The following is an 18,513-nucleotide window of genomic DNA, read 5'->3' as shown; positions in this document are numbered from 1 at the left end:
GTTGGGAAAAAAAAAAAAAAAAGTAAGGCTCTGGGTTCAATCCCCAGCACTGCTCTCCCAACCCTTGAGAAAATATAAAAAAGGTAGCAAGTCCTAGTCCTATCCTATTCATTCTATAAATGGAGAAACTAAGGCTCAGAAAGATGAGTTTTTTGGCTCTGGGGATTTATTGCTACTGAGCAGTATCACCCAGACATTGTGACTCTGAGTGCACTGCTTTCTCCACTGTATCGAACTGCTACACAGATACTTATAATGCTTCACTTTCTTCCCTTCTAATGAGTGATGTATCTAAGTATACTTTTAACCAGAGGTTGATCATTGCTGGCCCAAGTCATACCTTCTCCTCAGAGATATTCTCTAACCCTGCTTAAGGACAGTGGCCTTGCAGCACACCAGGTGACCCTGTTTACCTCCTCTTGAATAACTGGCCTGAGGTGAGCATCTTATACAAGGGTCGTCCTGCCATAGACAGAGTGTGCCTGAGACAGAGGGGCATCCCAGAGCGTCAGATTTCCAGTGCTAAAACCAGAAAAGTCCTGGGCCCACTAGGACAACTTGGTCACCCCAGCAGAAAAGGAACATGGCCTGGGTGGCAGGTTCAAAACTACAGCATGAACAATAGATTCTAAGTTAGAACAGGGAGGCAAACAGGTGGAAACTGTTGGCTGAAATAGAAGCACTGGAGTATGAAAATAATCTAGGCATGTTAAGGAGAAGCTATGCTGGTCCTATAGTAGCAAAGCTTATGAGCAGAAATTTGGAGTTAGCAGTAGACATTGGTGACCAAGAGAAGAACAAAGAGCCTATCTTTGTTCAGAGAAAAGCAGAGAGTTTCCCCCATGAGAACTACTAAACAACTGTTAGGATAAAGTCCTAGTGCAAGTCCTCCTGCATTGTGGCCTCCATGACCTTTGTATCACCCTCACAATGACCCCCTCCTGTGGAGCCACCCTTGCTGGTTTCTTTCCTTGTACCCAACTCTCACTGGCATGATTATATTTTAGGAAAACTGGCTTTCAGTAGCTTCTTCCTAAAGCCATCATGGCCAATTTTGGATCCTCAAAGACACAGCAGATGCTCCTGTTTGCTGCCTCCTCTGCTTTCACTGCCAAGGAGAAGGTCACAGAAGCAGGCTCTTCTCTTCTGGAATAAAGCTAGTTCTCCCAAAATCAATGCTTCTTACTGTCCCAATTAAAAATAAATGGGCAAAATCTGGTGTGCTTAGGAGTTTTAAACTGGGAAACCCAAGACTGACCCTCGATTATTTATTTCCACTTTTCACTTTTTGGAGTCCATGAAGCTCTTCATTGGCCAAAGCTGGTGCAGCAGATTGTTCTTGCCAAAGACAGCTGTGACACCACCATTTCAAGTTCTCTTCTTACCATGTTACTTTGACTCTGCTGTCTTTGAGAGGTTGGGCAGGCAGGAACATCCCCTGACTTTGAAAGGGGAGTGGTAGCTTTTTTGTGACTATCTCACAGAGCATGGTAGTGTAGCACTGTGTGACCTTCAAGTCTGTCATAAAATAAATTTCTGCACTGTTTCCTAGAACACGTGCCCTGAAGCCTTTGGGTGTCATGGGATCACCCTCCCTGCCCTGGGCCACCATACTGTGAGGAAACACGTTGCACCTGAGTGACCCCTGTGTTTTCTGGCATGCCTAAAACAATTGTTCTGTCTCCTTACAGTAAGTTTGCCCATCTCTGTTCCACCTGTGTTTCATGATGATTTTGTTGGTTTGGTTGGCTTTGGTTTTTTGGTGGTGGTGATGTTGGTGATTTGTTTTGATTATTTGTTGCTTTTTGTTTTGTTTTATTTTTAGACAAGGCTCTTGCTAAGTTGCCTTCTAGGCTGGGCCTGAACTTTCGGTCTTTCTGCCTCAGCCTCCCAGAGGCAGAAGTCATGCACTTGGCCGTGTTTTGATACTCTTTAGATTTAACTCTCATTTTCTTGTCCATGTATTTCTTAAAAGAATTCATATTACAGCTCAAGTATTGGTAACAAAATCATTAAGTGTTACCTATGTCAGCCACCAATAGGACATGCTATCAAAGGAATGTCAGGCTTCTTCAGACTTAAGTTAGCACCATCTCCAGGCAGGAAAAGCAACACTGTAGGGTCTGTATTAATGTACCTCTTCCAGGTGATCACTACCACTATGAATCTTCTGGTGTTAGTCAGTTTTCCATAGCTGTAACAAAAGACCTAAGATAATTAATTTAAAAGGAGCAGAGACTTATTCTGGCTCATGGTTTCAGTCCATGGTCACTTGGCCACATTGCTTTTGAGACTTTGGCAGGAAAGAGCATCATGGTGGAAATATATGATAAAGGAGCTACTTGACTCATGGCACCCAGGAAGCAAAGAAAAAGAGAGAAAGTATCCACAGTTTCGACGTCCCCTTTCTGGGCAAGCCTCCACTGGTCTAACTTCCCCCATAGGCCTCACCTCCAAAAAACTTCAACACACCTTTCAACAGTGACATAGGCTGGCAAACAGCCTTCAACTCTTGGCCTTTGGGGACATTTAGGATCCAAACCAAAGCCCTTAGATGGAGCTCCTTGTGCATATTGGCACACTTCCTCAAACAGGCCCCCTGTCCTAGCCCTCATAGCCCAAGTGAATCCCATACCATTTTGCCCAAGGACGGAACCCCCATCCATCTTTGCATCTGGGTGGACACTGAAATGATGCCTTGCATGTAGGAGACCAAATAAATGTTTATAAAACAGACTTGCTTCACATCTTGCTACTCTCTTTCCAACAAGAACGGATCCAAGTCAAGTTAGAAACATTTTTAAAGCAGATATACAGAACCGAAGCATGCTTGTTAGTCGTAATGGCTAAAGACCAAACCACTTTTCCCCAGAAATGCAAAGACCAACAGCAATAAGCTAAAAAGACCCTGATGGGGCTGTGAACCTAGAAAAGTCAGTGATTCACCCACAGGAACCCATCCGTATGGCTACAGGGGGCGTCTGTGACCCACCTGTCCATCTCATAGTGTTCTGTTATGCTTTCTTCTTTGTATCACTCTCTGCTGTGCTATTTTTTCCAGATCTTTTGATCACTCCAGGCTTCAGTTTCTCCTCCTTTCACCCAGTCCAATCAATTTCTTCATTTCCTTCCCATCTTTCTCCCCAAATGCACTGACTATAACTAGAAGTCTGTCTAAATTGTATCCACACATAAAAACTAGGTTCATGCCTCCTGCTCCTATTCCTAACTGTGTGATGACAATGCGTGGCCCTGGAGTCCCACTGGGGAACTCAAAGCATTGCACCTCAATTCTTTGCCTCTCCACTCTCCTTCTCTCACAGCTCAGTTTCTCAGTGCTAAGTCACTTTCCGCAATGGCAATCTCAGCCCCTTCTTTCCTGATTTCTTCATGATTCGTCATCTGCATCCCTGACTCTACTCAGTCTCCAGGGACACTAGGATCCCTCAACAAGAAAACCTCTCTTCCACAACCATCTTGGTGTTACAGCAAACTCGTTGGCAAATTCTTTATACCTGTGCCTACATGACCTCCCTTCCTGGGCAACCCCTAAGCCCTTCCCTTCCACCTTCCCAGCCTTGGAATGACTCTGGCTCTGCTCATGGCTCAACAGATGGCTACAACCCTAACCTTTTCCAGCCCTTAACTTCAGAGCACTCCTGTAACATCTCTTTCTGGCTGCCACATATTCAACTTGAACTCAGCTCCCTCGAATTCAGGCTATGACCTCACCTTGACCTCCTTCTTTTCCATCCTTGCCCCGGTAGATTCACACCCTCCCTTTCACGGGCTGCCCTTCCCTACCTGCTCAATGTGCACCTGCTTCACAAAGCTCTTCTGGACCTCTGACCCTTCCTTCCCTCTTTAGTTCCGAGACACCATCTAGCCAAGGCTCTGGGCAGTGTCTTGTTAGCCGTGAATCTGAGCTCTTTGGGGAAGCACTTTTGCATGTGTGCATAGTCTTTGTAAAGAACCTGTGTGAACTTAGTTTTCACTGTTTAATGCATCACCTGGACCTTGTATCTTCCTTTGTGATAAGACCTTTACTTTGGCTGACACAGTGGGTTCAGGAATGCCAGGGATGGGCAACAGGTTAACCATTCACTTTCCACCCATGAAGGACACCAAAAAGTGGACCCAAACACTGCCCATAGCTCTGCTGTTCCTGACCCAACACAGTAAGGTACTCCCTGTCCCCATGACCAGCCAAGGAAGACAGGAAGCCAAGCGAGCTCCAGCCAGGATGTTTCATTACAGTAAAGTATTACTTTGTCATTCCCAACACTGTTTGCTCCTGGAAGACCCTTCACAACGTGTCTAAGAATTTGGAGGAATTTCTGACTCTAGCCATGTCTTCAGAAGTGCCATCTTCTAAGAAAGGTTAAGCCTTAACACCACCACAGTTTCCTCCTCCAGTTTTCATTATTAGTGTGGAAGGTTGTGGAAAAAGGTCTTCCAAAAAATCAGAAAGGTTGAAAGTACAGTGAAAATCTATATGCCACTTTCTTCAACAACTGTAGTACTTTCCAGATGTATTTCACTTCTCTGTGTATATTTCGGTATGTGTTCTTGTTATTGTACCATTTTTGTTGTTACTAAGCCACTAAAAAGTAAGTTGCACGCATCTTGGTATTCTATTCCTGAGAACAAGAAGTTAGATGGTTTTATTCAGCTCCAATAGCTATTATTATACCTAAGAAGATTAATAATAAGTCCATATTATTTAATAGCCAAGCCATATTTAAAATTACCCCATCATCCTAAAAATATTTTATAGCTTTTTTTTTGGCCAAATAAACATCCAGTTGAGGATCACACATTGCATTTGGTTATTATTTCTCTTTTGTCTATTTTTAATTAAGTAAATTTAACGTTGGTGCAATTAATTCTTTTTTTCTTTTTTTTTTTTTTGGTGGTACCAGGGATTGAACTTGGAACCTTGTGCTTATGAGGCAGGCAGCAGCAATTCAATTAATTTTAAAAGTATCATTTAATGAGGTTTTAAAGACGTATCTATCCTTATATAACTACCACTTCATTCAAAGTGTGGAAAAAGCTCACTCATTCTCCTTTCACAGCCTCTTTGTCCCCATTTGCAATCCAAATTCCCACCTCCTTTAACCAGTGATCTGATTTTTACCCATCTAACTTTGCAAGCTTCAAAACTTTATAAATACAAGAATACAGTTTAAATCTTTTTGCATCTCACTTCTTTCAGTCAGTGTACATTTTTGGGAGTCATCCATGTTGTACATGTGAATAGTTTGTTCTTTCTGTTGCTGAGTGGAGAATCACTGTGTGAGCATACCATGATTTGCTTGTCAGACATTGGGATTGCTTCCAGTTTTAGGCTATTATGATTAAAAAGCTTCCATGAAAATTCTTGTACAACTCTTTTTGTAAGCACATTTTCATTTCTCTTGGGTAAAAGTCTGTAACTAGGATCTCTGGGTCATAGAAGTATATATTTAACTTTATAGGAAATGGCCAACTGTTTCCACAGTGTTTATATTTTACACGCCCACAAGCATACTCTCATATATACGAATTTTAGTTTCTCCACATTCTCACCAATGCTTGCATGATCAGTCCTCTACATTTTTGCCCATTGTGTGGATACATAGTGTCTCTGTGTAGTTTTAATTCACATGCCCCTTTTAACTGTAGATGACATGTATACCATGTTGTTTTCATGTGCTAATGGGCCATTTGTGTTTATATTCTTTTTGTTTTATTATTTGGAGGTGGGTCAGTGCTGAGGATTAAACAAGCTAGGCAAGTGTTTTATCAGCTGAGTTATATCCCTAGAGTTACATCTATATTCTTTTTGTATTGAGTCTGTCTGAATATTTTGCTCTTTAAAAAAGTAGGTAGTACTTTTGTTATTGAGGTTTTCATATGAGTCCTCTGCTAGGTTTGTGTATTACAGATAACTTCTTTCAGTCATTGATTTGATTTTTTTTTTCATTTTCTTAATATTGTCTTTTAAAGAACACAGGTTTTTATTTTGATGAACCGCAATTTACCAACGCTTTCTTTTGTGGTTGGTGTTTTCTTGTATCTTGCCTAAGAAATATTTGCCTACCCCAAGGTTGCAAAGAAATTTTTCTATTTTTATTCTAAAAGTTCTGTAGCTTTAGTTTTTCCATTTATACCTGCAATCCATTTAGAGTTGGGTTTTTTTGGCATATGGAGATAGAAGCCAAAGTGTGATTTGATTTGTTCACACTTACACCAAGTTGTTCCAGAATATTTGTTGAAAAGACTCTATTTTTCCCAATGAATTTTCTTTGTAGCTTTGTTTTTTAAAATTAAATTACAGATCCCAGGCCTCCAAGCAATGAGTAGACAGATGAGGAGCTGAGACATGTGAAGCAAAGCTGTTACCCCACCCCCCACTCTGGGCCTCCAAGCATCAAGCAGAGCTATGCGGGTGCCAGTAGCACAATCCCAGTGCCACACACACATCTGGCCTTCTGGCTATGCTGATACCTGGATCCACACCGCAGAGGCATGGGGGTCATAAAGGCCATTGTACTCAGCTCCAGAAGACAGAGCAGAAGTGAACAATAGAAAGAGGGCCTCTCTCAGGCTCCTTGATGAAAATTAAAGCCCACTGGAAAAGTGAAGAGAATCTCTGCAATAAAGGTAGTCCAGACCACTGGAATTAGTAAATTGGAGGGATTACCACCTCCTATCAGAGCCTGGACTATCTTCAGGGGAAGGGTGGCTGGAACCTGCAGTAGAACCTTGTGGAAGGTCAGGGAGCTCAGCTTGGGCCTTGCAGACAGAAATCAGCCTGAATCTCAGGGGTCTGCTGCTGGCTTACTGAGACTAATTAACTTATATCTGCACATTGATGCCCACATTGTCTATTGTGACCGCAGAGACATATGCTGAAGGAGGCCCTTCATTTTTATTGTTTACTTGCAAAATTATTTTTTTCTCTTTTTCTTAATTTTTTTCTATTCCTTTCCATTTTTTCTTTTTTCTTTTCCCTCCCCCCCCCTTAACTCTCTTGCTCTCCCACATTGTTCTTCATCCCCCTTTTTATTCCTGTTCCTGCCCTAATTTGGATTTTCTCTTCCTTTTTTTTTCTTCTCTCTTTTTCCTTCTCTCAATTGTCATTAGCTTCAAAGGAAAGTGAGTACAGTTTCTAGCTTCTCTATTGCTGTTAAGTTGTTCTGTTCTTGTCTTTTTTCTTTCATTCTGTCTTTTCCTCTTGTCTTCAAGTTTCCTAGAGTTTGCATGATCTTTCTGTGTCCTCTGGCCTCACTTCTAACCTTTCCATAGCCTTCCACTATCTATTCCTCCCTCCCCAACTCCTTCTAAGTCCCCACCCTGAAGGGTAAAGTTGCTATATTGATGATTTTATTCACCATAAACATATTTTGGGCTGGTCCTCAATTTTTATTTAATTCACCGGTTAAAGGTGATAGCTTAATAACTAACACAAATTGTCATTTTCTAAGCTGTGCTTGATGCTATTGTGTTGCTGTTTGTATCAGTTAAGCTAAGGTGCTGTGATTGATCTAATCAGTTGTTCCTTCCTGGTGTAATGAAAATGAGATTGCCTAAGAGTCATTAGAGACTCAAAACCTAAAGACCAGCTATATCTGGAAGACACCCCTGAGAAACAATCATTCTATAAGGGTTTTAAGTACAAGCAATAAAGATACTTACAATAAGCAATACTGAAGTATCAACCCAGGAATTAAACCAAGGACAGTACCAATAACAAAAATAGAAATGAAAAGACTTGTAAACAAGGCACAAACCCAGACTTCCAGATCACCAGAGGCAAATTCTGGGGAGAAATAAGGTGGAAAAGTCTGCTAATCAACCACCTGCACACCCTGGTGTGATAGCACAGGAAGTAACAAAACAGAGAAATGAGGCTCTAGAATAATTCAAAACAGAAATAATTTCCCAGATAACTACAGAGATGGTGAGCAGAATGAATTACATGATTAGAGACTCTAGAACAGAAACAGATTTAAAAAAATATGTGTTCAGGACCATGTTGGAAGCCATGAATGCCCAGCATAGGAAAGAAATGTATCCATGAAACAGATTCAAACAGATATCCAGATTAAAAACACTATTGAAAGTATACACAGCAGATTGAGCCAATCTGAAGGCAGAATATCAGACATAGAAGACAGGATGGGGGTCAGTGACCATGAATACAGAGATCTCTTAAAAATAATAAGGGATCACAAGAAATCAATTCAACAGCTCCTAGATGATGCAAAGAAGACTAATATAAGACTGATAGGTGTCCACAACAAAGAAGGAGAAAGTACATATGATATATTTTTAAATAAACTGTTCACCAAAGTAATGACAGAAAACTTCCCAGAGTGAAAGAATTTGACAAACACACACACACACACACATAAGAGAAGCATATAGGGCTCCAACTAGCTCTGATGAAAAAAAACCTACATCTAGAAATGTAATAATCAAGATCCCAGAAAACCCAACAAAAGAACAAAACACCACAAGCAGTTAGAGAAAAGAAACACATCACATGCAAAGGAAAGCCCATCAGAATCACAGCAGACTTCTCAAAACAAACCCACATGGCAAGAAGAGCATGGAGTGACATATTTCAAGCCCTAAAGGAAAACAACCTCCAATGTAACCTGCAAAACTATCTTGCAAAACTATTGAAGAAGAAATCAGACAGTTCCTACAATTAAATGACAATGAGAATGCAGCATATCAGAATCTATGAGACATAATGAAAGCAGTCTTTCAAGGGAAATTCATAGCAGTGAATACTCATATTAGGAAAACAGAGTGAGCTCAGTTACACAACCTGATGCTGAACCTCAATCTTCTAGAAAAAGAAGAGCAGGACAAACCCAAAGTGTATACAAGGGAGGAAATTATAAAGATCAGGGCAGAAATTAATGCAATGGAGACTAAGAGAACAATACAAAAAATCAATGAAGCCCAGAGTTGGTTCTTAGAAAGAATAAACAAAATTGACAAATGCTTAGCCAATCTTATAAAAAAAAGAGAGAAGGAAAAGGCCCAAATCCATGCAATTAGGAATGAAAAGGGTGAAATTACAACAGACCCGGCAGAAATCCAGAGGATCATCATTACCTATTTCAAGAACCTATATACCAATAAGATGGAAAATACAGAAGAAATAGACAGATTCCTACATTTGTATGAATTACCAAAGATGACCTAAAAATTCTAAGCCCAATAATCAATTAAATTGAAAATATAATAAAAAACTTACCGACTAAGAAAAGTCCGGGTCCTGATGGCTTCAGTGCTGAATTCTACAAGACATTTAGAGAGGAACTACTGCTATTCCTGTTTAAACTCTTCAATGAATTTGAAAGGGAAGCAATACTCCTGAATTCATTTCTGGAAGCAAGCATCACCTTGATCCCCAAAGCACAGAAAGACCCAACCAGAAAAGAGGACTATTGGCCAATCTCACTAATGAACATAGATGTCAAATCTTTAATAAGATACTCACAAATACATTTCAGGAGATCATTAAGAAGATCATGCACCCTGACCAAGTGGAATTAATCCTGGGGATACAGGGATGGTTCAACATACACAAATCAATAAATGCAATACACTATATTAATGGAGCCAAGGACAAAAACCATATGAATAGATGCAGAAAAAGCATTTGACAAAATCCGACACACATTTATGATGAAAAGCCCTCCAAAACATTGGAATAGATGTTCTCTACCTCAATCTGATAAAAGCCATCTATGAAAACCCAACAGCCAATATCATACTAAATGGTCAAAAACTGAAATCCTTCACACTAAAATCAGGAACAAGAAAAGGATGTCCACCATCTCCACTCCTGTTCAATATAGTTTTGGAAACATTAGCTACAGAAATTAGACAAGAGAAAAAGAAATAAAAGCAATAGGAAATGAAGAAGTCAAATTGTCATTATTTGCAGATGATATGATACTCTATTTAGAAGACCCCAAGAACTCTACCGGAAGTCTTCTAGACTTAAAAACCAAATTGAGCAAGGTATCTGGATACAAGGTCAGCACACAAAAGTCAATAGGTTTCCTGTACACAAAAAACAGGCTCACTGCAAGAGAAGTGGGACAAATAATTCCCTTCACAATAGCATCCAAAAAATTGAAATACCTAGGAATCCACCTAATGAAAGAAATCAAAGACCTCTACTCTGAAAACTACAGCACTCAGAAAAAAAGAGAGTGAAGAGGATATCAGAAAATGGAAAGACATCCCTTGCTCCTGAGTAGGAAGAACCAACATAGTAAAAATTGCTATACTTCCAAAACTGCTATATAGATTGCAATCCCAGTTGAAATTCCAGCGGCGTACTTCATAGACCTTGAGAAAACAATCCAAAAATTCATTTGGAACCAGAAGAGACCTAGAATAGAAAAAGCAATTCTAGGCAATAAAGACAAGGTAGAGGGTACCACAATCCCCAACTTTAAACTATACTACAAAGCTACTGTGAAAAACAACATGGTACTGGCAAAGAAACAGACCTGAGGACCAATGGAACTGATTAGAAGATGCATAGATAAGTCCAAACACACTCAGCCACCTCATCTTCGACAAAGGCGCCAAACACCCACACTGAAGGAAAGATAGCTTCTTTAATAAATGGTGCTGGAAAAACTGGTTTCAACTTGCCAAAGATTAAAACTAGACCTATATCTCTCACCATGCACTAAACTAAAATCAAAGGTGGTTAAAGAGCTAAATATTAAAACAGAAACACTAAACCAGATGGAAGAGAGGTTAGGTAGAACTCTTTAAGACATTGGTGTAGGAAAATATTTTATGAACAAAACCTCAGTTGCCCATGAATTAGCACAATCAACAAATGGAATCTCTTCTTATTAAAAAGCTTCTACACAGCAAGAGAAACAACCAATAGTGTGTAGAGACAATCCATAATGTGGGAAAAAGTTTTCACTAGCTCGTCCTCAGACAAAGGTCTACTATCTACAATATATAAATAACTTTAAAAAGTCAGACCTCCTAAATTTAAAGAACCAATCCAAAAATGGGCATCTGAAATGAACAGACATTTCTCAGACAAAGAAGTAGAAATAGCAAATAAACACAAAAAAATGTTCAACATCACTGGTCATTCAAGAGATGCAAATGAAAATAATACTGAGATTCCTCCTCACCCCAGAAAGAATGGCTGATGTCATGAAATCAACCAATGACAAATACTAACAGGCTGTTGGGAAAGAGGAACCCTGCTTCACTGCTGTTAGGAGTGTAGACTGGTGCAACCACTGCAGAAATCAGTATGGAGACTCCTCAAACAACTAGGATTGGAAGTCCCATTTGTCCCTGCTATCCCCCTGCTGGGTATCTTCCCAAAAGAATTAAAAGAATCATACCACAGTGATATATGTGCACCCATATTCACACACCTTTTATTTCTATTGTTAATAGTTGCATAGTTGTTGTTTCTAATTGGTTCTTACTGTATACTAATATCTAGCCTGTCTTTTTGTCAGCAACATTACTATGGTTTGTTTACTCTTCTCTGAAGTGGTGCTGAGGATCAATCCCCCAGAAGAAAATTGGACACTAAAAAAGACTCTTGAATGTTATGCTGAATAGGTTGAAGAGGGGTATAAACACCAAAACATAACCAAACCAAAGGACACATCACAGGGAGATGGAACTAACTGAAGAGATCTCCACGGTAGCAGCAGAGTTTCTCTACCCTAAGTATCTTCAACCTACAGCACAAAAACAACTGAAACATGGAAAAATAAGGCAATGAGATGCCCACCAAAACTTCTAACTCCCAAAAGCTGATCTCATAGACACTGAAGTAGAGGAAGTTATAGGCAAAGAACTCAAAAAACAAATGGTTAAAATGTTTGAAGAGGCTGGGGATTTAGCTCAGTGATTCCGCTGCCTGCCTTGCAAAAGCAAGGACCCAAGTTTGATCCCTGGTACTAAAAAAAAAAAAAGGAAAAATGTTTGAAGAGATAAAAGAAGAAACATATAAGCAAATGTTTAATGAGCTCAAAGAGTATTTAATTAAACAGAAGAACTTTACCAATAAAATATTCAATGAGCTAAAGAAGAAATAAACAGCAAACTAATTGAGTTAAGCAAAATCATACAAGACATGAAGGAATATTTCAGAAAAGAACTAGAAAGTATTTTTTAAAAAAGAAAAGCAAGCAGAGGTAGTAATATGAAAATTTCAATGGAAAACATGGATAGCAGACTTGACCAATGTGAGAACAGAGTGTCAGAAATAAAGACAAAATAGATATAGTAGATCATAAACTTACTCAATGATACCCTAACAATGACAAGAAACCATGCAAACTGAAACCATCAGCTGCTACATGACTCAAAAAAATAACAAACTCAGAATTATAGAAATAAAAAATTAAAAGACAATTCAAAAGGCATAAAAATGTATTCACTAAATCATAGCAGAAAAATTTTCAAATCTAGTGAAGGAATTCAAGTATAAGTGATTTATAGAAACCCAAAGTTATTAGAGAAAAACACAAGTAGCCTACAAAAACAAGCCCATCAAAATAAATTTGAATTTCTTAGCACAAACCTTAAAGTCCAAGATAGCTTGGTATGAAGATTTTCAAGCCCTAAAAGAAAGCAATTGTCATTCCAGACTTTTATATCCTGCAAAATTAGCCTTTAAATTTGATGGAGATGCAAAAACTTTCCACAACCAAGAAATCCTAAAGAAATGCATGATCACTAAACCAGTATTGCAGAAAGTACTCAAGGGAAGCCTAGGCAGAGAAGGGAAGCCACCAGGACCAAAGAGCCCAAAGGAGAGTACACATCTAACTGGAAGAGTTAAACAAAAGAAAAAAAAATAAAAGAATCAGCTCTGAAAAAATAATGCAATGATAGGATTCCATAAACACCTTACAGTAATAACTTGCCACGTCAGCAGTCTCAACTCCGCAATCAAAAGACACAGATTGGAAGAATGGATTTAAAAGAAAACACACACAATGCAACCATCTATTGCCTACAGGAGACTTACCCAAAAGGCAAAACATAGACTGAAACTGAAAACGTGGAAAAAGATACTCTGTTCACCTGGAACCAGAAACAAGCAGGAATAGCTATCTTATTTATAGACCCAGAAAACTCCAAATCAAAACTGATCGGGGGGAAAAAAAAAAAAAAGATGGCCATTCCATGCTGGTGGAGGAAACAATTTAACAGGAAGGGAGAACAATTACAAATGCCAGCACACTCAATTTTATTAAACAAAAACTACCGGAAGGAAGATAAACACCAATACAATCATAGTGAGGGACCCCAATCTCACAATTAGTCAACCAGACAAAAAAAAGTAATGCAGAATAATACTACTTAACAAGTGGACTTTATGGAATATTTCATCTAACAACAACAGAATACACATTTTTCTCAACAGCACATGGAACTTTTCAAGAAACTGGTATAATCCCAGCACTCTGGACGCTGAGGCAGGAGGAGCACCTTAAGTTTGAAGACCAGTCTGGGCTATACCGTGAGTTCAAGGCCAGCCTGAATTACATAGCGAGACCCTGTCTCTAAAAAGAACTGATTCTAGAAGAAATCCAGTCCCCACAAGGTCCAGAGCTGACTGATAGAAGGTCTAGGGGAAGTGTACCTGTCAAGCAGCTGGGCTTCCCCCATTCCCTCTCTCTGATGGGCTTCATGTTGTCCACCCTGTCCAGGGGTCTCACGCAGTCTCTTCCCTGGGCAGCTGGCACTGCAGACTCCCCAGCTAACTCCTGGAGCTTTCCATGGAACTTCCTTCTCACACATGCCCCTGCAGGCCATCAGCCCAACTTAACTCTTCTGTTGTGCCCATGATGTATGCCTTAGCTCATCCTTGTTGCTGTCTTTGGTGGCTGGGGCAAAAATTATTTCTAACAAGAGTGACAAGTGTTGAGATTATTGCTCTTTCAAGGTTGGGAAGCCAAATTTCCTTTCCAATAGCAAAAGGTATGCTGCTTCTGGTTCATCATTGGGCATTTTGCTGAATTGAAAGCCTCCCTTGGAACCCTTGATACATGTGTTTCCCTCGCTAATCTAGCTGCCACCCACAGACTCCAGCCTGGCAGGGTTCCAGAGGGAAAGTTTCCAAAACCACCAACCTACTGTGGAAGATCCTTACAGGAGCTGAACTACAATTCTAGCTCCTGTCCAGAGCCAAAGGGTACCCCAAAGGGTAGAATAAGGGCATTTGCCTGCCTACAGCTACACGCAACAGTGCAGAGGTCTCCTCTTGTGTCCATCCTGGAGCACATAGCCATAGAGTCAAGCTGCCACTCCTCCTGCGGGGACAGTCATAATGTGCTCCTTTCCCAGGAAGGCTGATGCTGAGCCTGCACCTGTAAGGCTGTCCTGCCAGGCTGCTGGAGAAAAGTCCAGCTGAGAAACCAACAAGGTGGCCCTGAGCACCCAAGGGAGGCACAGAACTCCAGGGGCCAATGAGGGGACTTTTGGAAGAAATACTTAGGGTCTGAGAGAAAGCAAAGGCACTACCAATGCACCTGGGAGCCCCAGGAGATGGGGCAGACAGAAATGGTCACTCCCTGGGTAGGGTCTTGGGCACCAGGAAGTCTCTGAGTTTAGGAAGAGTCACACTCCCCAGGGGTTGGCCCAGGACTTCCCCAGACTGCTCCATATGCTGGCCCCTGGCCCCTCAGTCCAGTCTGTCTTTTGCCTTTGTGTTAAGCCCTAATACAAGAACCACTGGGTACATCTGGTGCCAGTCAGCAGGACTCACTTGTTAGTTCAAAGGCCTTTAAGGAAATGTCCTATGAGCAGCTTGGCACAGGACAGCTATGGTGGCTCATCTACCCTCAGCACCCAGCCTGCCCAGCTTCCAGCCCCTTCAGGCCTTGGGCAGCCTGAGAACATGGAGCTAAAGGACCACCCACCCACCACCCTGTCCCAGTCCACTGCCTGCTACTGGCCTCCCCAGAGATGAAGTCACACTACACTCCTGCACTGGCCCTACATCTAGCACTGGCTGAGGTCACTGCACAGGGACAAGCAGGATTTTCAAGCAGCCACAAGCTGCCCCCACCCAGACACACACACACACACACACACACACACAGCATTCCTTATTAAGAAATCTGCATCAGTCCTCCACTTTGTTCCTCTTGGAGTACTTGGACTGGTGGCAGCAGGCACGAAACTCCAGGAATCCCAGGTATGCATGACCCCAGGAGTGCTGGTGGACAGTCATGCATGGCTCCCCTTCAAGTCAACAGGTGTCTCTTGCAGGCCTGCCACCCCCGCAGCAGGCTTCTCACTTCCTCTCCTCTGGTGACAGCTCCTACATGGGTGGCCCAAGCATTGAGGCTCCTGGGCCAGGGTACACCTTCCTGATCAGGGAGCCTGATTCACCAGGGACAGAGAGGCACCAGCAGGCAGGAGCCTTCACCAGGGCAGTGTCTGAGCTACTTTTCACTTCCACAATCCCAAGCAGTTTCCATTTTTATCCAAGGAATGTTGCCATCCTCCCTGTATGCTTTGACAGACATTCCTGGTGCTCCCACTGGACTCAGTCCTGCCTCTTAGAAGACAAAGAAGCAATATAGAGCCATGCGCATCTTCCTTAGTAAATGAGTCTAGTGTCTGTCCATCTGAAAATGGAGGGGTACTGCCCATGTGGGAGAGGAGCAGCTTTGTTGACCTATCCCCCTGGGGGCTTCCCATGGGTCATGGGCACAACTGCCTGGAAGGCTGGGCCTCCCATCAACACTTGGGACCAACTGTAAACAAACCCACAGCCTTCCTCTCAAGGTCCCTTAGGACAGCTGGAACCTGTAAGTAGAAGTCTCCAGAAGGCCCCAAAGACACTAGAGGTCCTCAGGTATCCAGCCCACAAGATGCTGCCTTTTCCTGTGTTGTTCTACCAAGCAGCAGTTTCCCAGATCTCACGATGCTAAACATTACTGCCCAAGAGGTTTAGATTCAATAGACTTGGAAATTTCACATCCTCAGCAATTATCCCAGGCCACTCCTAAGGTCATGGAAGTCTGAGAAACACTGCAGGCTATCTTCACCTGACAGATGCCCCCAGCCCTGAGTACAGCACGTGCCCCAGGGCAGCTCCCTCCAGACTCAGAGACACCCATGCCCACTCCACTCTAGTTTGTGTCTCCTCTTCACCCTTTTCCTGAGGCCTTTCCCGGATCAACAGTACCCTCCAAATAGGGCCTCAGGCCTCTGGACAACATAAAATCCATGTGAGCAGGCCAACAACCACACCCACAGAGGAGGTCAGGAGCTCCCGTCACTTCCTGCCACATCCCCAGTCCCAGTGCAAACTACAGGTGGAAACTGAGTGAACATCTGCCTGCCTGTCCTCTGCTGTCACCTCCTGAACACCTGCATCTCTCAACTGCCCTGTTCCTCTGTCACTTGTTTGTTGACAAAGAAATACCAAAAGGGCCTTCCTAGTCACAAATGCTTCAGCTTCCACAGAGTCGGTTGGCTGAGTTAGTCCACTTACCTGATGCCAGGGGAGAACAAAGAATTCACGGGAAGGGGTTTCCACAGTGAGACAGGCAACATGTTGGTACTTCCTCCCATGTGTGACTCATCCCACTGAATTTGCAGACCTCCTCACTATTTTATATAAAGTGGGGATGTCAGACCTTCCAACACCAGAAGAGGAAAATCTGGAGTAAGATCTATGTATTAGTCAGTTGTTCATTACTATAACAAAATACTTAAGGCAGGCTAACTTATAAGGAAAAGAGGTTTATTTAGCTCATGGTTTTAGAAGTCCAAGGAGCACAGCCCAGGCTGTGGCAAACCTCACTCTTGGCTAAATCACATCATGGCAGCAGCACATATGTATCTGTCCCTGTGTCTGTGTATCTGACCTTCTTACAAAGCCACCCATATTCAATCGAGGGGCTCAACTCTAATGGCCTTAGTAAGCCTAACCCCATCACAAAGACTCCACCTGTAATGCTATGGTTGGATTAACTTTCTGCCCTCAACAGTATTAACATATGACTTAGGGAACTAGAGTTCTGCATGAATCTGGAGGGACAAACCATAACAATCTAAGATTTTGTGTGCTGATGGGGATGTCTGGTGTCCATAAATAAGTCATATCCATAAAAAGATACTCTACAGCATTAGTTATTAGAGAAATAAGGTCAGAACCACAATGGAATACTCTTTCATATCAACTAGGGTAGGTATAATTGTTTTTCCAGAAGTTCAACATCATCTCAAAGTAAACTTTGAACTTTATTGCAATATTTCTGGTTTTTTTCTTTTTATTGAGTTTATTGGTACATTTTAGGCATACAGTACAGTTACATTCATTATTGGGATCTTGTACCTTTACATGACCGGTCTTGGTTCTCATTTTTTCCCCTTGTCCCTGCCCTCCCTTCACCCCCTCCTCCCCTCTCCATTTACAAACACTTTATTTCCATTTTTTCATTTTCTCATCTTTTTTTCTTTGCAATATTTTTATTTATTTCTTTATTTCTTTATTTTGGTACCAGGGATTGAACTGGGGACCTTGCACTTGTGAGGCAGGCAGCAGCACCACTGAGCTAAATCCCTGGCCCTGCATTTTTAATGAAAAATAAATGTGAGTGAGGGTGTAGAAAAATAGGAACCCTCTAGCTTTGCAGGAGGAATGTAAAATGATGCAGCACTGTGGAAACCCTGTAGAGGCTCCTCAAAAACTTAACTGTAAGATGGACTTGGTGGCATATCCCTGTAGTCCTAGTGCTCTGGGGGGGTGAGGCAAAAAGTTTGCAAATTTGAGCCAGTTTGGGGCAACTTCATGACTTAGATCCTATTTGAAAATAAGACATAAAACCTTAAATATAAATCTAACTTATGATCCACCTATACCACAGCTAGGTATAAAGCCAAAAAACAAAAAACAAAACAGCCAAGTGCTGCAACAAATACTTGCACATAAATGCTCAGAGCTGCACTATTCGCAACAGCCAAGTACAGGCACAACTCAAACACCCATCGGTGGATGGATGGGCAAACAAATCATGGTGCACTCATACCATGGAAGAGTTCTTGGCTATGAAAATGAATAAAGTGCTAATGTGTGCTACAACGTAGACAGACCTTGGAAATATGCTAAACAAGAGAATCCAAGCATAGAAAGTCACATACTGTACAATCGTACTTATATGGACCACCAAAAATAGTTAACTCCATAGCTACGGAAAGCAAATCAGTGGTTGCCAGGGGCTGGGTGTGGTGGTGTGAGAGGAAGAATGAGGACTTATTGCTTAGTAAGTGTGGGGATTCATTTTAGGATGATGAAAATGTTTTGAATCAGATAGAGGTGATGCTTTGTACAACCTTCTGAATGTCACTGAAATGTTCACTTTTAAATGGTTAATTTGGGGCTGGGGATGTAGCTCAATGGCAGAGCACTTGGACAGGCACAAGCCTGTGGGTTCAATTCCCAGCACTAAAAAAAAAAAAAAAAAACCCAAA

The sequence above is a fragment of the Fukomys damarensis genome, unplaced genomic scaffold (genome assembly GCF_012274545.1).
Source record: "Fukomys damarensis isolate Sample0158 unplaced genomic scaffold, DMR_v1.0_HiC HiC_scaffold_1, whole genome shotgun sequence".
In the NCBI taxonomy this organism is placed as follows: Eukaryota; Metazoa; Chordata; class Mammalia; order Rodentia; family Bathyergidae; genus Fukomys; species Fukomys damarensis.
The sequence above is the reverse complement of the archived record's forward strand: the minus strand, read 5'-3'. Positions refer to the sequence as shown.